The sequence below is a fragment of the Zonotrichia leucophrys genome, chromosome 12 (genome assembly GCF_028769735.1).
Source record: "Zonotrichia leucophrys gambelii isolate GWCS_2022_RI chromosome 12, RI_Zleu_2.0, whole genome shotgun sequence".
NCBI lineage: Eukaryota > Metazoa > Chordata > Aves > Passeriformes > Passerellidae > Zonotrichia > Zonotrichia leucophrys.
In genome coordinates, this window is record NC_088182.1 from 2,619,223 (window position 1) to 2,641,342 (window position 22,120).

Sequence of the window (22,120 nt, forward strand, 5' to 3'; positions counted from 1 at the left end):
GGGTGATGGGGATGAGGCAGTGGCAGCCAGGCACAAAGGGAAGGGAAGAAAAAGAAATAAAAGCAGGCTGCAGTTTGCTCAGATGAGACTGCCAACGACAGCCTCTGCCAACAGAGGTGATGCAAATCCCCCAAAATTTCAACATGAATTTGCAAAGGTGCCTGCTTCTTGTACTCTCATCCTGCCCCTTTCAAAACACATAATAATGGGAAAATCATGAGCTTTCTCCTGTTAATACAAACAAACATGAGTTCTAGGAGAGCAACACCTCCTTGAAGCAGCCCTGGCTCACCTGGAAGGGCTCTCCTGGAGCCCAGCACATGCCAGAGCCAGTCTGAGCCATGCCAGCTCCTGCCTGGAGCACAGCCTGGGCACACCCAGAGCCAGGAGAGCTGCACTGCCTGGGAAACGCGGGCAGGGAGGTGCCAGGCAGGGCCGTGCCAGCCTGGGGCTGCTGAGGGTGTTCAGTCAGCACAAAGCTCAGGGAGAACAGCACAAAACACCCTCCAAAGGCACCACAGCCAAGGGCTCCCGGGGATTCTGCCATGGGAGGAGCCCTGAACTCTCTCAGGTGGCAAAGGAAGGGGAAAATTTACACACCCAGCCCCTGATGGGCTCCAGTCCAGGCACAGGAACCATCCCAGTGCCAGGAAAATCACCTGACAATGGCAGAAACCACTGCAGGGCACCGAGGGCTCCACTTGGGGATTCTCTGATTCTCACAGCGTGGGTTTGTGTACCCTGTGCTGCTAATGAGCAGGGGGAAAGGGGTTTAATTGCAAATAAATTACCTCTATAGCAGAAAACAGCTATTATTCCCACTCAGTCCATTAGGGATCATCTTTTCCTGCTGCATCCCAGGCAGGTGAACTCACTCAGATGTACAACAACACTGGCAATACTGTCAGATATCAAAGCCCCTGAATCTGAGCTCCCTGCTCCATCTGTGTGACCGTGTTCACAGGGTCTCAGGTTGAGGGAAGAGATGAGGATCTGACTCCATGTTTCAGAAGGCTGATTTATTATTTTATTATATATATTATATTAAAATTATACTAAATGAATAGAAGAAAGGATTTCATCAGAAGGCTGGCTAAGAATAGAATAGGAAAGAATGATAACAAAGGTTTGTGTCTCAGCTCTCTGCCCAAGCCAGCTGACTGTGATTGGCCATTAATTAGAAACAACCAACATGAGACCAATCCCAGATGCACCTGTTGCATTCCACAGCAGCAGATAATCAATGTTTACATTTTGTTCCTGAGGCCTCTCAGCTTCTCAGGAGGAAAAAGATCCTAAGGAAAGGATTTTCATAAAAGATGTCTGCGACACATCTGTGCCAGGAAAAATGCACAGAGCTCACAGAGCTTCTCTGCCTCAGGGACTCAGGAGATGCTCAGTGGATTCCCAAGACCTCGAGAGAAAAATCCTGGCAGGCTTCACACAAAAAAATCGTAAACCCCAAGAAAAACTGACCCCAAAAGTGTAGCAAACCCCTTCTCTCAGTTTTACCCTGCCTCTCAGCACAATGGCAGTGAAAGTCACTGGGACACTGCGTGTTCCTAATTTAAATTGCAGCCAGTGACTCGTGACCAGGGAGAGTTTCACAGCAGGCAGGCTCTGTGCTCTCTGCCTGCCTCTGATTCTCCTCCTCCTCTGTAATAACAGAGATTAGCTCTTGCAGCTTCCTGGAGCATCTCCCCACACTTGCCTCTCCTGATAAGTCAAGGCCATTAAGCTTCCAACATTTTCTGCGTTGCCAGAGGTACATGGGATTACTTAGAAAAGAAAAAAACTGAGTGAAATGTAGTGATTTCTCAGAGACACTGCATGGGAGTGTTTAAAGGTATAAGTGGAACACCACCCACATCACTCTGAGATCCTGACGTGCCTCTGTGGGCAGCCAGCAGCACCTCTCACTTTGGGAATCCTGCTCTGATTCCACAAGAGGATCCTTTGGGACTCACATGGCAGTAACACCACAGGAATAGATTTATGGCAATAATTTTAGGGTCTGGCCCAGTTTGTGCATTAGGAATCTGAGTAGCTGGGCAAACAAGATGGCATTAGAGATTCGTGGATAATTCATCTGATTATGCACTTCCTACTTTCCCTGTTTTCACCTGGAATCTCCAACAATTTCCTTTTCCCATGAAGAACTTCACAGCTCAACAAAACCCCCAAAAACACACATTGAGCCAACCCAGCCCAGACACTCTTGGTTCACCTGCATTTTTTAGGAGCTCATTTTTAGAGGCTCATGAGGAAGATGGGACAAATTTTCCTCAGGATTTCCAGGGAGGAAAGAGCTCAGAATCATACCAGGAGTGCCTGAGACATTCTCCTAAGCAGCATAATGCTGCCATTTATCTGGTCATCATTTTCTTCCTACAGCTTCTGTTAATGGAAATGTTTTTTGGCAAAGCTTTCAGGGAAATCAAGTTGTTGATAAGGTGAGGATTATTTCTGAGCACAGCAGCAATTTTCTGCACTTGCTCTGGTAGTTTTACCATTGTAAGGGAAAAGCATCATTCAAAACACTCCAAACCCCAATGATTTTCTAGCTGCAACAGTTGCTTTTCTCCATTAATACCTTTTCTTTTTTCCAAGGCACTAAATCAAAACATCCATCAAGCCCACTGAAGACAGCTGGCTGACAATATATTGAATATATCTGCTGTAGCTGTGAAAGAAAGGGAAGAGACTCTGTAATTCTGCTTTTCTCTCCTTGGGATCCACATTCATCATCCCTTTCAGCACTGGCAGGGTGCAGAGCAGCAGCTGTCAGTGCCTTCAGGTGATCACAGGAGAGGTTCCATCAGGCACATCACAAGCCCAGGGTGTGTTTTAAGGCACAGTTGATTTTTAGAGCTACAATTTGACTCCAGCTAGGTGGCTGAGCAGAAAACAATGAGGAAGCAACACAGGCAGCAAAACACACTGTTCAAACAGCCTGAAAGCCTTGGGACAACAGGATTGCTTGGGAAAAATATGATTTACCTGTTTACCCAGAACCCAGGGAAAATGTTTTGAAGGAAATTGAGCAAAACTAAATCTATTCCCTCAGCTCCTGAGGGGTTGGTAAAGTATCTCCCAAGAACACACAAGAAGGTTTAGAAACAACCCAGAGGAAATCCCACTAACTAAAGGGAAATTTAGGTGCCTGCTTTTCCTCTACTTCTGTTTTTTCTTTCCATGGTGTCTTGGGTTGACTATATGATCCTTTTATCCCCAGTTTTCTGTTCTGTTTTTGCTGAATAATAAGTTTTGCACCTTTAAGACTTGTTCCAGAGAGTGAAGGGGGGAGAGAAGAAACCAAAATTTGCCCTGAACCAGGACAAATGGCAACATTAAAATCCACCCACCTAAATCCCATCACCAAGTAAGAAATCTTTGTTTCAAAAGCTGGAGATGCTGTTCGTTCCCCATGATGTGACTTTCTGAACACTGAGCATAAACCCATTATCATCCCCCAGTTTTGGAAAAAAACTCCATTCCACCTTGCTGGGAATTAAAGTAAATAAAATCAAATCAGAAATACAGCAAGTAAATATCAGGAGTGGAAAGTTCTGCATGAACAATTAAAATCTGCTGAAATTATGTGAAACTGCAAGGGGAAGCCTCAAGTTGAATGTCAAACAGGCAGCACCAGGATTTCAGTGCCCATTCTGTCCACAACACCAAGTTCTTCAGAACAAGGGTGGCTTTAACCCCAGCCCACCTGCAGAATCAATGATTTGCACAGTGGGAGAAGTGCTTTCCATGCCACATGCACGAAAACTGCATCACAGACCTCACCTGCAGCATCACAGACATTGCTCTGCCTTCTTCTTAAAAAAATTAAAGAACTTGTCAATAAGTTGTCAAATTGCTTATATCTCATTTGTGTCACATCATGCATTAACTTAATGCCCTCTAATAATTATCTCACAAAAACGAATTGTGTTCCTTATAAAGACAAACCAGAAAGCGGCTAAAAACCCTAAAAATATCACAGAGAGCAGTCAGTTATGCACAAGTGTGTATATATATATATATATACATTTGTGTCTGAAATGCCTCTGACTGAACTTCTGCCCCTTCCCTGCAGCCCTGAGCCTGGAAATGCCCCCAGAGCATGGCACAGACTGATGGATTCACCTCTCATGGATCTGGGCATTTCAAAAGTTCTGCTGGCACAGACCATGCAAGGACACCTCACACCCTTCATCCTGCCCAGCCCAACTGCTTGATCAAAAAACATTCATTATGGAGCTGAGCTGCAGCTGGGAGCTGTGGGATGCTCTGAGGTGCTCCCTAAAAATGTTATTAAGTCATTATAAATAACATTTCATGGTTGATAAATGGCATGAAGCCTTTAGAAGCCCAGGACACAACATGGCAGATGCAGAAGGTGCAAAGGGAACTCACCAGGGCTCTGGTATTAAATGCAGAAATCTCCCCATGGCTGGGGCAGTGAGGGCACAAGACAGGTTTTTCTAAGGAGCTGTAAAACCTCTGAGTTTCAAATGAAATATATTAATTGCTATGAAATTATGAGGTTAAAATTATCTGGAAAAGTCACGCATGTATAAATCCAGAATCTCAGATGATGATGCTTCCTCCTTTACTCCTTATCCCAAGATAATCTGGTGTAGTCTATGCCCTGCTGCAGTGGAGACACACAGATATCTCTCCTTTAGTTCTCTGAAGCTAGAAAAGAGCTGATTCTGTACCTACCAAACTCTGATTTATTCTACAAGGCAGAAAAGCCTTCCTCATGAGACCCTGTACATCTCAAACACAGCAGCAGGTGATGCATTGGCTTTCTTGACATTCTCCTCTGTAAAACTCCCAGAGCTTGAAGCATCTTGTTTTTGCAGACAGGCAGAGCAGGAGCTCATGGGCACTGAGGAACCAAAATGCAGAAATGAAACCCACTCCTGCAATTACAGCACAAGCCCTCGGAGCTTTCCCCTCCACTCTGCTTTTCCTCCCTTTATTTAGCTGGAGTTATTTAGAGGACAGATCTCTGTTTAAGCAGCTGCTGCCACAACTAGTTGGCCCAAGCAGCTTTTTTTAATTAAATATTTGCTGCTGTGAGAGTTTTCTCTCCCCTCCCTGCTCTCCTTGTGGACAACATTTGTTCTTGCAAAGATAAGAGGAATCAGCCTCCGAGGCCTCCTGCACTCCAAGCCCCTGCAATGGTGTGAAATCCCCACTAAAATTAATTTTTATGATAGGCATCACGACATTTTCCTATCAAGGACAACCATCAACAATGAGGAAAAGAAATAAAGCTTGCTGGGATTTAATAATGATTATTAAATGATGTCATTTACATAATTAGACCTTAGCACTAACTATGGCATATCTCCTTTATGGCATGGTAAATTGGCAGAGCACTTCATAAAGAGATTTTTGGGGTTTTTTTCCCTTCTCTCCCACCAATTACAGAGGAGTAGATCAGGTGAATGATATCATAGCCCATACTAAGCAGGTTTACACAGAGGCAGGAAATGGAGGTGAGTTTCATGACGTGAATGAGAGAATTCTTGAGAAATATGGAATTCAAACAGGTTTCTTACACATTTGCTGCTCTCAGAATTTCTTCCTAGTCAGCAGGCAGCTCCAGCAATGCCTCTGGGATGTTTTTTGGTGTTTCCCAACCAGAATAAGGGAAGCATTGGGTTCACTCTGCCAGAGGTGTGCACAGAATGCTCCCTCTGCTCCTCCCAGCTGGGAACAGCATTAAAGGCAATGCCCTGACCCAATGCCAGCAAAGCTTGACTGGCTTGGGGAAAAGCTCCAGCTGATGTTTCATAAAGCAAAGGTGGCTTGACTCATTTTTACCTGTTCCAGGTGTGACTGGGATTCTCACCTGTTTCCATACTGGAAACAGGAGAGCCAAGTCAGTGTGAAAAAACCCAAATACAAAATCCTCATGAGAGCCAGATTGGCACTGGAGGCAGGAAACAAAAATGTGATGCTTTTTGAGCAAAGCTGTTTCAACAGGCACTCAGGGTCCCTTCTCCATGCAGAAATGAGGAAGCAGCAAGGGATGAGCTCCCTGTGAGGGTGGGGAGGGGTTGGGATGGAATTTCCAGTGAAATTCACCCAGATTTCCAGTGGGCAGCTGGGGCTGCCCTGGATCCCTGGCAGTGCCCAAGGCCAGGCTGGATGGGGCTGGGAGCACCTGGGACAGTGGGAGGTGGCCCTGCCATGGTTGGATGAGCTTTAAGGGCCCTTCCAAGCCAAATTCCAGGATTCCATGGGGCTGAAGGGATAAAAGTGCTGAGAAGCAGCAGCAGGGAGGAGCACAGGATCTGGAGTGTGAAATGGAGATGGAGAGAGGGAGGAAGGAAGAAAATGAGAGCAGCACCAGAGGAGGCTGGTGCAGCTACACCAGGCTGGGGGGCAAAGGGAGCTGGGAGCAGCTGCTGCTCCACATCTGTGAGCAAAGAACCCATCCTGGGAGAGGGATGGCTCTGGCAAATCTGGGAATGCAGCTGGGCAGGGAGCAGTGCTGAGCAGAGACAGGCAGCACAGGGACCTGGGGGAGTTTGTGAGGCTGGAACAGGAACTCACTGGGGAAGAAATGAAAGAGAGTCTGGATCTCAATCCCTGAGCAGGGAACTGGGGAGCTGTGATGGCAGTGCCAGTCTGGGGGGACCAGAGAGCAAAGCAGCACATTCTGCATTTGAGACTATTTCAAACCTGCCTGAACTCCCCAGGCTGGAGCCACAGAGGAGATTCATTTCAAAAAGAAATACTAGTATCATATCACCAAGCAATTTTAAAATATATATATAAATAAGATACATTAAGGCAGACAAGACTGTATAAACTGTTCAGTACCTGGGCACAGGAGGGCTCAGCCCTCATTTACTCCAGGGTGTATCCTCTGAGGACAGCACAGATGCTCCTGACTGACATCAGCTTCACTGGCAACGAAGAAATAAAAATCTGAGTTTCTGTTTCCATGGGAAACCTGTCAAATTCCTCTCATGCACCACAACACCTCACTGCCTTTCCAGGAACAGAAGCAACTGGTGAAGAAAAACAGGGCTGGGGCTCCTCTCTGTTACCTGTCTCAGGAAAATCTTCCTTGGGGGGATTCATTAATATGATTTACGTGTTCATAAATATCACCACAGAAGTGCAATGCTGTTTGCTTCCTACAGAAAACAGCAGGATCCCCATTCCCTCTGCTTCCCTTGGATCCATTCACCATTAACCAAGGTCACTGGCACTCTCCTGGGCACCCAAAAAACCTATCAATGTTTTATTTACCAGGCAGGTAAATCCAAGCTGAGAACACACAGAGATCCTTCAGATCAGTGCAGGAATCAGAGAAGCCTGAGAGCTGTTCTAAAATGCCCCTCACATTATGGAGCAGCCAGAAAATTAAAAAAGAAAAAGTGAAATCTCCAGGAGACCTCTCCAAAATCCAAGCATTGTCAGGCTGAACTCACCAAAGCAAAGACAAACAGGATTCCTCCTTTGGAGGTAATGCCTTCAGCAGCTCCTAATCCAGCTACACATGAAGGTTCTGTTTCATAATTGTGTCTGCTTTTCTTTTGTAATAACAGCATTTCTAATTGTGCAACTTGGGCTTTATTAGAGTGAAAGTTGTTTCCATTCTCAGCTTGGCTAATGTTTAAAGGGGCTCCCAGAAGCTTGTTGGGCACAAAGGATAGCACTGTCACACTCACAGAAATCAGTGTTTTCAACAAATACTTTAAGCTTCTATAATCCAGGACAAGTTTGGGCATCCCAGGCGTCTGGGAGTGGCTCTCACCTGCTGCAGAATCAGCTGCAGGGCTGTGAAAGGAATCTGCAGGTGAGGAGGAACCATCCCAGGAGCTGGATCTTGTCTCTAGCACCACCTCTCCTATCCAAAGGGACAATCCAGGACTCCAGAAAAGGCCTAGATTGGTGCAATTTCACTGGAAATCTGGGTGAATTTCACTGGAAATCTGGGTGGATTTCACTGGAAATCTGGGTGGAATTTCACTGGAAATCTGGCTGGAATTTCACTGGAAATCTGGCTGGAATTTCACTGGAAATCTGGGTGGAATTTCACTGGAAATCTGGGTGGAATTTCACTGGAAATCTGGGTGGATTTCACTGGAAATCTGGCTTGAATTTCACTGGAAATCTGGCTTGAATTTCACTGGAAATCTGGCTGGAATTTCACTGGAAATCTGGGTGAATTTCACTGGAAATCTGGGTGATTTCATGAAATCTGCTGAATTTCACTGGAAATCTGGGTGAATTTCACTGGAACTGGTAAATTTCACTGGAAATCTGGTGGAATTTCATTGGAAATCTGCTGGAATTTCACTGGAAATCTGTGATTCACTGGAATTGGTGATTTCACTGGAAATCTGGGTGAATTTCACTGGAAATCTGGTGGATTCACTGAAATCTGGGTGATTACTGGAATGCATTTCCTGCCCCAGCTCCTCAGGGATCAGGAGTGTCACCTGCATGGAGGAACGACACCAAGCTGACCCCAAAGCCAGCCCAGCTCCCCTGCAGGTGACAGAGCCAGCATCCCACAGCATCACCCACTCCAGCAGCTCTGCCTGGGAACGTTTCACTAATCCTGCAGCACAAAAAGGCTTCAAATATCTGTCAGTCAGGCTGCTCCCTGCTGGCCTCACAGCCTTGCTGGGAGGATTGTTATTGAGATCACCAGCGCTGCCAACGTGCTGAGGAAAATTAAACCCCAGCCGTGGAAACAATAGCTATTACAAAGTGTGTAACCAGCAGGAGATGGGATGAATGGTTGTAATTCCAAAGCATAAAAAGCTTTTTTAAAATGTCTTTGCTCTCATCCGTACTTCTTTAATATTTTGCTGCCTAATCGTGGTGTTTTATAGCCCGGCCGTAATTTCAGTGAGGTACAAACTTGTGGAGTAGAATGTCAAGCTATGTGTGGTAGAGTCAAGTAAACATTTGTAGTAATTATATGCCCAGGAGATTTCATCACCTGGCAGAATTAACAAGCAGCTCAGTAAATCACATATCACTCCATCTGCAACTGCTGCATCCCCAGCAAAGAGCCTGGCTCCATCTCCAGCAGCCCTGACAGGACGTGTCAGAGCACAGAGCAGACCTGTCAGCCTGTTATGTGCACTCCCAGCAGCCACCAGCTCACCCCAGCAAGCTCCTTTCAAAGCTTTGGAGCACAATTCCCCTTGCAAACACAGCCCTATCCAGTACAAAGAGGCAGTTTGCTCACACCTTTGTGATTCACGCTAAAATCTGTTTCCACTTTGGTTTTGCCATGGAGCAACGTTCAAAGGAATGAGCTCGAGGTTGTTGCAGACATCTTTTATGAAAAATCCTTTCCTTAGGATTTTTCCTCCTGAGAAGCTGAGAGGCCTCAGGAACAAAATGTAAACAATGGTTATCTGCTGCTGTGGAATGCAACAGGTGCATCTGGGATTGGTCTCATGTGGTTGTTTCTAATTAATGGCCAATCACAGTCAGCTGGCTCGGACAGAGTCCAAGCCACAAATCTTTACCATTCCTTCCTATTCTATTCTTAGCTGGCCTTCTGATTAAATCCTTTCTTCTATTCTTTTAGTATAGTTTTAATGTAATATATATCATCAAATAATAAATCAAGCTTTCTGAAACATGGAGTCAGATCCTCGTCCCTTCCCTCATCCTCAGACCCCTGTGAACACCGGCACACGAGGTGATGGTGATCAGCCCTAACTCCCAGTGTGTGTCTGGGAACACTGGAATGCTCCAAGGCTCAGGACAGGCAGGCTGCCTGTGGAGCCTCTGCCCAGGTTCTCAGTGCACACATATGTTCTCAAAGTGCTGCCTCTGCACAAAGCTCATTAAGCACCCTGACAATCATCCTGATGGAGCAGGAGCCAACAGCTCCTGCCCCTCCTGCTGCAGACTCAGGCAATGAGAACGCCTCTGAAGATTTGCAAGGCAGAAAATGCAGATTGCTTTTAAATGTCTCTTCCTAGGCTCCCCCAGCCATGCCAGGGTTACCAGGCAGTGATTACAAACAAGCTCCTCGATTAGGAATTTGAGCACAGCAATAGATTGCCCAGGCAGCTGCTGCTCCCTGGCTCAGAATGAGTGCCCTTTAGCGTTTGTAAAGTGATTTCCTGCAAAATCCCTGCCATTTGTCAGGCCACTACCTGGAAGGTGGAATACACTTACAGAACTCACAGATTCATCACCTGCTAATTCTGTTCTCTGAACAGCACAAAGCAAAAAGGAGACAATGCTCAGCCATCGACTTCTTTCATGTCTTACATCAGTTTTTAGGCAGCGGTTACAGAGAATCACAGAAGGGTTTGGGTTGGGAGGGACCTTAAAATACCTCTTGTTTCACCCCTGCCATGGCAGTGACACCTTCCACTGTCCCAGGTGCTCCAGCCCCAGTGTCCAACCTGGCCTTGGACAATTCCAGGGATCCAACTGCACAGGAGAATTTTTTCCTAATGTCCCATCTAAACCTTCTCTCCTTCAGTCTGAAGTCATTCCCTCCTCTCCTGTCCCTACAGGCCATCACAGAATTCCCTCTCCAGCTCTCTTGGAACCCATTTAGCACTGAAAGGCACAGTTAGATCATCCCAAAGCCTTTTCCAGGCTGAGCAATCCCAGTTCCCTCAGCCTTTCCTCCCAGCAGAGCTGCTCCATCCCTCACATCCACCACACCTGAGGCTGCACGGGGGAGATGCTGCTCCCCTCCAACCTCCAGGGATGGATGGACTGAGCCCACCTTGGCTTTGCACCCTCTGACCTCTGCAGGGACAGGAGCTGAAAGCAGGGACACAGCCAGGGACGTGAACAAGCTGTAACCACAGCGAGCTCCTTTCTGACACAGGAGTTTATCTGTTCATTTATTTCATTTCCCTGGCAAATTTAATCCTGCTTCTAACCTTGCTGGCTGCAGGAGTGATGTGCTGGAACCACATCTCTGAGCACAGCCAACGTTAGCACTCAGGCATTGTTTTCTTTCCCTAAATGACTAATTTATACTGTGCATTCTCTAATACCACAGCCATCTGCCAAAAGGTGTTCAAACCATCCACATTGCAACAGACCCTATTAATATGTATTAAAAATCACATTACAGTTGACACAAGCCATTTCTGTACATGCATATGAAAAATACGACTATTATGTTTAAAACTTTCAACTAATCATGCATCACTGGTTTTCTCCCTCTCAGTTTATAATTTAAATCTTTAAATGTTTCATAGCAGCCTCATCAACCCAAGATTTCTGATAGCTGTGGAGCTGAGACAGCCCATTAGAGTAACAACAAGAAAAGGAAAAAAGAAAACAAATAGGAGCCTGGTTTTGGAGGGGGAAAAGAGAGAAATTATTTATAGATGGCAATAAAGTAATAATAATTAAGAAATAATGTGCATCTGCTTCCTGCATTGTTTCCTGTGACATTGGTCACGGTGCAGGGATGGGGAGTGACATAAATCTGCCCAGAAGGACGTGGATGGCCAGCAGACAGAGCAGCTGTGACACATGACATGCCCAGAACAGACAATCTGAGGTGACTTTGTCCAAGCCAGCCCAGGACCAGTCCTGCTGGAAGCTGTCTGAACGTCAGACCCCATCCAGCTCCCCAGCCCAGAAGAAACATTCCCTGATTTCTGTTTCACTCCCAATTCCAGGGCTTTCACTCAGCTCATTGCAAACCTTGGGACTCAGCAGCTCTGAGCAGCTGAAGCCCAGAGCAGGGCACAAAGTCCCCAAAATCCCTGCAGAACAATTCCTCCAGGCACCTGCCATGGTTGGGACCAGCATTTCCAGGGATTTGGATGCTCTGCTCACATTAAATACCACCAGTAATCTGTGAGCCCAATCTCCAGGGGTAATTTGAAAATCGCAGAATGGGTTTTAGGTTTTCTTTTTGTTTATTTTCCCTCAAGAACTATAGAGGCAGATCCTCCTGTGGAAGCTGTTATTAGACTTGCTGAGCTTTTTCCCACCTGAATTACCTTTTGTGAATGTTAATCACTGTCATTACACGGTTTATTGTCTGCCAAACACTCGCCTCCATTACCACACATCCCCCCAACCAATAAAAACAAATTAAAACAGAATTAAAACAAAATTAAAACAGGTCAGCAGAGAAAACAGGGAACACAAAACTGGGTGCCATTTCATAAAGAATTTTTTCCCAGAGATTCAGATCCCTTCCCCCATTGCCACACTCCTCATTTCCAAACCATTTCAACCACCTTTTCCTATAAATGTCTTCCAGAACAACTCTCCAGGAAGGAGTGTAGTGCTCCTCTCCATGAGTGGATAAAATCCTCTGGATTCTCTCCCAAGTCCAAATGTTGATCCCAGCCCTTCTTGCAGAGTCACTGAATAAAGCACCAACTGCTGGAATCCAAAATGCTCCCAAATAAATTATTGCATTTAGAGTTGAACAGGGAAAGGGGATGAGGACAACAGAAACAGGTTTTTCTAAGGAGCTGGAAAACCTTTGAGTTTCAACACTGAAATGCATTAATTGCTATGAATTTATGAGGTTAAAATTATCTAGAAAAGATGATTTTAATTTAAATTTAATTTAGACATGCATGTTTAAATCCAGAATCTAAGATTAAGATGTTTCCTTTTCTACTTCTTATTCCAGAATAATCTCATTTAGTTTATGCTCTGCTTCCTTTGGTGACCTAGTACCTATTGCATTTTCCAAAGTTGTTCATTGCCCTTAGCAAAAAAATCCACCCAGTGAGGAATTCTAACCCCTGCATTCAGGTTTGATGAATAAAATACACACCAAAATTCCAATCCTCCAGGGTTGTTTTTTTTTTTTTTTTTTCAGCGTTAGTCGAAGCAATTTACAGAACTGAAATACTGCAAGGAAACTAATTTCAAAGGAAAAACCCGTGCTGGAGAACCTTTGGAAAAACAGCTGGAATGATCAAGTCAAAAAAACCCAAAAGAATACCCCAAAACCAAAGATAAAAAAATCCAAAAAAAAACCCCAACACCAACCAACCAACCAATAAAATCCCCATTTCTCAATCTCAAAATTCCATTCCCTATTCCATGAATTTTTAGCACAGGGCTTGGAGCAGCCTGGGACATGGAAGGTGTCCCTGCCATGGCACTGGATGGGTTTCAATGTCCCTTCCAGCCCAAGCCATGGTTCTGTGACTCTGAAACGAGCAGTGACAGACAAGGGGCCTTCAGGGAGGAGTGAGCCCAGAGCAGAGCTCAGGCAGGATTCAGGCAGGGCTCAGGATGCATCCCAGATCCCATCCATCACCAGGGCCGGCCCCAGGAGCTGCTGAGCCACCAGCAAAGCCCCAGTGCCCTTCACACTCAGCAGCTAAAAGGGTAAAGTGGAGAGCAGGGAGAAGAGTTTTGGAGTTCCAGCACATCAAAGGCTTAGTGACATTGAAGTAATAGGAAATAATGAATATTTAACTCCCAGCTCATATTAAAAAGCCTATTAATGTTTTATTTTGTCATCCATAATGAAACGAGAAATTGGGCCAGTGGTTCTTAGTGACGTCTGTGGTGCACGAGGAAAATTGCTGGGCCAAAAGCAAGGCAGGAGAGGGGAGCTGAGGGCCATGGCAGCCTGGGCTGGGACTCTCAGCCACAAACCAGAACTTCTCTGCACTCTGGGAAGGTGGAACAAGAGCTCAGGGCAGGATGATGTGGATTACAAATCTCAGATCTGACCCTGTCACTGCAGCCCTTCCCTTTCCCAAATCACTGTGGTGTCTTTAACTAAGGAGATGGTCTTGGAAATTCTCAGGAATTCAAATTCCAGCTTTGACAGACTTTACCTATGATCTTACTGAACTTTTCTATGTCACAATGCTCCTTCTTTTTCCATGTCTTAGACACCTGCTTGTGTTCATACCATTCTCAGGAAGGGACCTGTGTGCATTGAAAGCAATCCCTGGAATTCCCATGGATACACAGGTCTGTTATAATAACAGTACATTAAACCACAGCCTTAAAGTACTACTTAAGCCTTACTTTGAGGTGCATTTGTCCCAGATTTGCCAGGAAATTCAGAGTCAAAACTGTCCCTATTCCTCATTCCTTTGGTGCTTTTCCCTCTCTCATTGCAGGACCCAGACAACAAAACTCCATCCATCCATCCCTCCATCCATCCATCCATCCATCCATCCATCCATCCATCCATCCATCCATCCATCCATCCATCCACCATCCATCCATCATCCCTCCATCATCCCTCCATCCATCCATCTCTCCATCCATCTCCCCATCCATCTCTCCATCCATCCATCCATCCATCCATCCATCCATCCATCCATCATCCCTCCATCATCCCTCCATCCATCCATCCATCCATTCATCCATCCATCCATCATCCATCCATCCATCATCCATCCATCCATCATCCATCCATCCATCATCCATCCATCATCCATCCATCCATCCATCATCCATCCATCCATCATCCATCCATCCACCATCCATCCATCCACCATCCATCCATCATCCATCATCCATCCATCATCCATCCATCCATCATCCATCCATCCATCCCTCCATCCATCATCCATCCATCATCCCTCCATCCATCCATCCATCATCCATCCATCCATCATCCATCCATCCATCATCCATCCATCCATCATCCATCCATCATCCATCCATCCATCCATCATCCATCCATCCATCATCCATCCATCATCCATCCATCCACCATCCATCCATCCACCATCCATCCATCATCCATCATCCATCCATCATCCATCCATCCATCATCCATCCATCCATCCATCCCTCCATCCATCCATCCATCATCCATCCATCATCCATCCATCATCCATCCATCCATCCATCATCCATCCATCATCCATCCATCATCCATCCATCATCCTCCATCCATCCATCCATCCATCATCCATCCATCCATCCATCCATCATCCATCCATCCATCCATCATCCATCCATCATCCATCCATCCATCATCCATCCATCATCCATCCATCCATCATCCATCCATCCATCCATCATCCATCCATCCATCATCCATCCATCCATCATCCATCCATCCACCATCCATCCATCATCCATCCATCCATCCATCATCCATCCATCATCCATCCATCATCCATCCACCATCCATCCATCCATCATCCATCCATCATCCATCCATCCCATCATCCATCCATCATCCATCCATCCATCCATCCTCATCCCTCCATCCATCATCCATCCATCCATCCATCAACCATCACCATCCATCCATCATCCATCCATCCATCATCCATCATCCATCCATCATCCATCCATCCATCCATCCACCATCCATCCATCATCCATCCATCCATCCATCCATCATCCATCATCCATCCATCATCCATCCATCATCCATCCATCCATCCATCCATCCATCCATCCATCATCCATCCATCCATCCATCCATCCCTGCAGGATGCAGCAGTGTGTGTAACCAAGCCTGGGGACACACCTGACTTTCAGAGATCACTTTTACCAGTCCAGGTCTCACCTCCCATGCTGTAACTCCCTCATTCATTACATCCAGGCCCTACCAGAGCAGAGCTGCTTTGCACACCCCATTCCTGATCCCATTCCTGATCCCAGCACTGAGCCCCAGGAGCCCCTGGAGAGCAAATTACCAAAGATTAGGGGTAATTTGACCAAAGACTTCCCTGGAGAGCAGCAATGCTCCCCAACTGCTGCTTATCCCAAGTACCAGGGATGAGAAGGGAAAAGGTTAAATCTTCCTGCTTTGGGTTCTCTCCAGTTGAAACTGGCCACTAATCCCTAATAATTTAATTTATTTGTATTAATGGAGCAGGGAGTCAATATTTGTGTTAGCCTATTGCACAAAATAATTTGAAATATTTCTTCTAAATCTGGTTCAATTTCATTTCTTAATGCTAAAGCACCTTTATTTCACAAGATACCAGGAGCCTAATTAATATTTCATGCTTATTACTTAGGCTCAGCCTCACAATAATCAGTTCCTAAACCCAGCTTTCACAGGAGTATTTAATCTCTTGGTATCTGCAGTGCACCTCTGATTTGCAATGAATTTACCCCAAGCTGATTTCTCTCTATTCTCATACCTGAACCCTTCTTGTTAATTAAAAGACAAAAATCAGTGTATTGTTGTCTCTGCAGTTTGGGGTTTATTTCCTCTCCTCCTTGTCACGTTCTTCCCCTGAATTTTTGCCTGCCAGGCACAAAGTACTGAGTGATTTCCAGACACAAAGTTCCTGAATTTAATCTAAATTAAGCCCCACATCCAATTTGATAACAAATCCCTGCAATGGAAGTATTCACACTTGGTAAATACTGCATGATTGTAATTACAAAGCTAAAAATCATAACATGAAAGTGTTGATTAATGCTTCAAAGCAGATTTCCCAGCATTCTGTATATGGAATCCATCTGATTCATCCTATATGTGATTGCTCTGTTTGGCCTCAGGCTAAAAAATCAAATTTTTCAAACTATTTCTTCCCACTATAAATGTTTCTGCTGGGAAAATTGGCCACTTTCTTTCTTGCTTTCTTTCCCATTTAAAGATCTTTGAATTCAAGCCTTACAGCCAATAAATACATTTTGAGCTCATTATGTTCTGGGAACACCAAGGTGGTTTTTACTGCAGCAGACATCACCCCTGGGTGGGAATTGTGACTTTGGGAAGTTGGGTTGCTAAATTTCAAAGGATTCTCCTATAGGAAGGATCAACAAACTGAACCCCTGGTTTCAGTCACTGCTTTCACCAAATTTCATATTTCTGCAGCTGAAAAAGCCTGCACAAGGAGAATTAAAAGTTCTTTTATGGAAGCAGGAGTGGAAAAAATCCCAATCACCCCAATGCTCATGGAAAATAAGGTGAATTCTATTAGAAAAGCCAAATCCATAAGCACTAAAATTCCCCCCTCAGTGGTATTTGCCAGGCATTCCACAGATAGATGGGAAAAATTCATTGATCTAATGCACAAAATTATTATCATTAATAGGAAAACCTAAACATGCCAATGTGGGGCATTCTGGAGATTTAGCCTCCTGATATTCCTGTGGAGAATATTTATCCTGTTATTCCCTTGGAGAAATGTCAGCAGAGGACTGAGCAGAAAGCAAAACTGGAGGACTGATTAAACCACATTTAAACCATGAGAACATGCAAAACGGAGTATTTTCCAGGCTCATTAAAATAAACCTTAATTACAGAACCCAGTTTATCTGTGTCACCCAATGTCACAATACTTCAAGGCAGGTGATGAGGAGAAAAAGGCAAAAACCCCCAACAAGTGAACCCAGCAGCAGAGCAGTATCTGCATTATTCATCATCAGTCGTGCAGTGACAGATCCAAAATAATTAGTATTATTCACATTAACTTATGCAATTCCCCTGCCTAGAGAGAAGCCATACAGAAATGTAAAGTAATTATAAAGCAGAGATGCTCTGCATGGGCTGGGAAGTTCTGGTGGAGCAAAGCTTGGAGGGAAGAGGAAGAGCAAAACTTGGAGAGGCAAAAAATGGAGTTGTCAAAGGAGGAAAGTAAATTGATTGAAAATTCTGGTGTGTACCTCGCAGATTAGGGAAACCTGTGACTTTGCAGTAAAAGGGGAAAAAAAGAAAGGGAAACAAAAAGGAGAAGAAATAACACTGGAGAAGAAACAGAAGAGAAACGAAAAACAAGATATAAAAAAGAATACAGAAAATATTTTAAATATATATATATATTATTTATATTCTTTTAGTCCGAGCTTTCATGACAAAAAGGAGTCCTGTTAAACATGGCACAGAATCCTGGAATGGTTTGGGTTGGAAGGACCTCAAATCCCCTCCAGAGCCACCCCTGCCATGGCAGGGACACCTCCCACTGTCCCAGGTGCTCCAGCCCCAATGTCCAGCCTGGCCTTGGGCACTGCCAGGGATCCAGGGGCACCACAGCTGCTCTGGGCACCTGTGCCAGGGCTGCCCACCCTGACAGGGCACAATTCCCACCCAAAATCCCATTAACCCTCTTCTCTTTCAGCCTGAGGCATTTCCCTTCTCCTATCACAGCTATTTCCTGATGAAAATCAGAAACTTTTATCCCTACAAGGATCTCTGTCTGAAAAAATAATTGAGATTTGCTTTCTGTCCATGCAGAGCCAAAGGCAGAATCACCACTAAAGTAACATCAAAATCAGCAAGAGATGCCAGCAGAGTTTGAGTCTCACCTGCAGGAGGAATTGCAGGAAACTCCAGCAGAGTTTGGGTAAATCCTCAGAATCTGGAAGGGCACAGCCTCGATGTGCAGCTGTCCCCATTTATTACAAAGACAGAAAGAAGCTGCTTTCCCTCAGAAGGAGCCAAAAAGAAAAGGGAAAAAAAAAAGCTGCCAGGCAAAACCTGGCACATCCCAGAGCAGCCAAATCTGGAGCTCATTAGAGCTGGGACTCTGCACGGCCCTGGGCTGCACCTCCTCGTGCCAGCTGGGAATGTCCAACCTTCCAAACGGTTGTGGTGGGACACTCTGAAAACCCAAGCAGAGCTGGAGAGAATCTGATTTTCAGCAGAGGAAGGCAGAGTTTTCTGCAAGGTCCTCACAAAGCACCTGAGTCTGAGTTTTTTCAAAGCTCAAATGCATCAGAAATACACTCAGCAAAGGAACCCCGGTGCATCTGGTCAGCAAACATGTGGCTAAAAATCTCATTTATGAGCCAGAAGACAGAAAAGGTAAAAGGAATGGTTCCAGGAAAGGTTGTTTTAGATGTGTTCAAGAAGAAGAAAGTACCAGACACTTGAGAATAAACTGAGATGTCTCAGCTCTGCCCATCAGCTCTGAGGGCACACCAGGCACAGCTGAGAGACTGAGAAAGCAGGGTTTGTTATGAGATAAAAGAAAAAGAAAAATCATAACAGCAACAACAAAACCCACAAAAGATCTGGGCTCAGACAGGAACTCAGAAATCCTGCCTTTGCAGACAAAAATCCTGACCTTACACCGAGATGTGCAATAACCAAGGCTCTGAGTTGCACAACTGCAAAGAGACCAAGGAAGACAGACAAAAACAAAAAACACCAACAGAGTTTTGTGGGGACACCTCACAAACATCTCCCCACAGCGCTCTGACACCACCCCAGCTCCCAGAGCCTGCCCTGCACACCCTGAACCAAACATCATCTCACACCTGCCCCTCTCTGGTGCCACCAACCAGCCCTGAGACCCCCAGACCAGCCCAGCAATTCCAGACCTTCCTGGGGCAGCCTCTGTGCTCCTCCTCCTCCTCTTCCTCACTGCTCTGGGTGGCTCTGGGACCTCTCTTGTCCCCTCATGCTCCTCCTGGGTTGATGGCACCTCCTTCCCTCCAAGGTTTCCTGAGCAGCCTCCCCAGGGGATCCTGGCAATTCCAGGGGATTCAATCTGAGCTGCTCTGCAGATGCTCCCAGTGGCCATTTAAGCAGTGACTCATTTTTTCTGGGAGCCTTTTAAGGAGCTGGGCTGGCACATTTTCAAGGCACATTTCTTAATCCCGAGTTTTGCAATTTGCAGGGTGATGCATCCTGGAGCTGGGAATATGGATCAGATGGCACCAGAGCCACTTTTATAGGGGAAAAGCGTTTAGCACCAGATTTTCCTGTATGTGGCACTTGAAAAGGGTGATCCTAAAATATCTGAGTTTGTCCTTCTGCCCTATCTCAATTAATTCCTCTTTTAAAGAAAAGTCAGCTGAACTTGGCCAAGAAATGCATAATTTCTATCTTCCGTTACAGCAGAGCAATGATATTTTAAATATTTTTTTTAATTAATTCCTTGATTCAGCTCATTTCTGTCTCTGACTTTCAGAGTTATCTGAAACTTTTCCAAATATTTTTGTTTGTTTGTTTTGGTGGGTTTTTTTGCAATTACCAGCACCTTTCCCCTACACCTGCCTTCATTTTCTGGGAGGTTCTGTTAAGATCAGCTTACCAATAAATTTTATGCAGCCAAATTACTGAAAGTAACATCAAACTCTGAGTAATTAGTGTGCAAACAATTAGCATTTAAGTGAGATGACTTCCAACAAGTCCATCCTAGGCTATGAAGGCCTCTCACACAATTTCTCTTAGATCATCATGAAATATTTCTACATCTTCATTTTTCCACCCCAAACCTACAAATAACAGAGAGCACCGGGTTCTTTCCAGGAGGATCCCAGAATTCACCAATCTATGGTGTGTGGCACCTTTTTTATCAATGACATTTCCAAACAGTAAATTGTTTTTGATTATTCTGGATTTCCTAGCAGAAGTCAGTGTGCACCTGCCTGTGCCACGTCACCAAGCTGCTGCTCCTCTGCAACTTCCTGGTGAGATAAAAGCCTGCGAGTTCTTTTATCCCTCTTTTCAATGGATTGCAGATGGGTGAAAGTGGCAGACTTGGAGACAAAAAAAACCCAACCCAACTGAGTCAGAGAAAGCTGATGATTCATCCAAACCCAAGGGAAGAGGAATGAAAGAGATTTGGTTCCATATCTTGCTGTAAAACAATAAATAATGTCCAGTGCATCCAGGTCAATAATGTGGACAGCTCAGCAGGGAACTGCACAACCTCCTGCACAGAAAGAGTCACAAATTAACAATCCCTAATCACTAATTAAGCTAATGCCTTATGGTACACTTCTCAATGAAATGAGGTATGATGGAATTCTGGAGGGATTAATACCAGAATAAGATTCCAAAAGGAACTTCCAGGAATGGAGAAGGGATGAACTTTTGTCCCTTAGGATCAGGGTTGTGCTCTGAGGTCAGAGCTCCTACCTGAGCACGGGGAACACCAGATTTATTCTTTCTACATAGAAACCCACATCTGTGATCTGCAAAGGATCTAATATCTAATTAGATCCCAGCAAGGTGAAGAATCAGTGATATTAATTAGATATTTTAATATTCAAATCTCTGTTCTTTGCAGTTCTACCGCTCTACAGCAAAACAATCACTTGTTTTGCAAATCCCTTTCGCACGCACAGAAAAACCCCGATTCCTTTAACACCCTGATCCTTTCCTGAGGTATTTCTCCCCAAAACAGTGGCACACATTCCTGTGCTGCCTCGTGGCACAATCACCCTCCATCAGCAGCATCCAGACCTTGGTTCTTGCCTGCTGTGGGATGCAGAGGAGGATCTGACCTCCCTCAGGCACAGCTCTGAATTTCTGCAAGTGGGACAGTGACTTTGAGCAGAACCAGAGCCACGAGAAACCCAAGCTCAGGTTAATCCTAACACCAGGCAAACTTCTCTCACTGATCCTCAATAATTCCAATAATTCAGGGCTGGCCAATGGCAGCAATGCTCAGGGAGTCCAAAGGCTTGGCAAGGTTAAATACAGAAAGATTTGGTAAAGACACTCCTTCCCAAAATGCTGGTTTTAAAAGTAAAAAAATGCCTCTGTTGGCATCTTCAGGGGGAAATTATCATTTACTCTGTTCCAGGCTGGGCTTTCAGAGTTTTACTGGAAATGCTGAATTATCCAATCTCTGACCAACCCTCACCCAGCAGCCCTGGGGACAGGGCAGCAGCACCCAGAGGTGTTGGGAGACTCAAAAACACCCCTTTCTCAGGAAGTCATTTTTGAAGATTAAAAACTCAAATATAAACCCTTCAGAGATGAAAAACTTCAATATAAACCCTTCAGAGAGATGAAAATCCTGTGTGATGAGAAGGGGTTTGGCAAAGCCTGCACATCTTGACTGGGGGAACAAAGGTTATAATGTTGAAATGGACTGGATTCATGAGAATTGTGGTAGTTTTGTGGGGTTTTTTTTTTTTTCTTGGCAAAGGGAAAAAAAAAAGAAATGCTCTTTTCTGGGACAGCCTGTTGAGGAACTGAGGCTCCTGCCACTTGTCCCAGCTCTCCAAACCCCTCCACCACTGGCAAGCAGGGGAGCTGCAAGAGAAAGAAACTCCAGCCAGTGCTTCCACTGAGGAATAAAAGACATTTTGCAAATTCAGTTTGAGAGCAGCTGACTGGCAAATCTCAGGGCTGTGAGTAACCCAGGAGTAGCTCCTGCCTGCACCAGCCCTGCCCCTTACAGGACTGGGGATGGCAGCAGTAGGAAACCAAGACAGCCTTTCAGGTGCACAGGTTACAGAATATCTCGTTTTGTCAGAAAGGCTCCATTTT

At 45.1% G+C, this 22,120-nt stretch overlaps 1 protein-coding gene across 8 annotated transcripts in view; it reads right to left on the reverse strand.

The window, feature by feature from the left end:
- Positions 1–22,120, reverse strand: part of CHL1 (cell adhesion molecule L1 like) — a 135,109-nt gene that overhangs the window by 68,797 nt on the left and 44,192 nt on the right. Inside the window, exon 1 of one of the 8 annotated variants that reach the window (XM_064724109.1) lies at positions 19,213–19,310. The exons of the other annotated variants lie outside the window; for them this stretch is intronic. The gene's annotated coding sequence lies outside the window, so the exon portion shown is untranslated. Of the gene's footprint in view, positions 1–19,212; positions 19,311–22,120 lie in introns of those variants that run through there. 8 annotated transcript variants of the gene reach the window in all.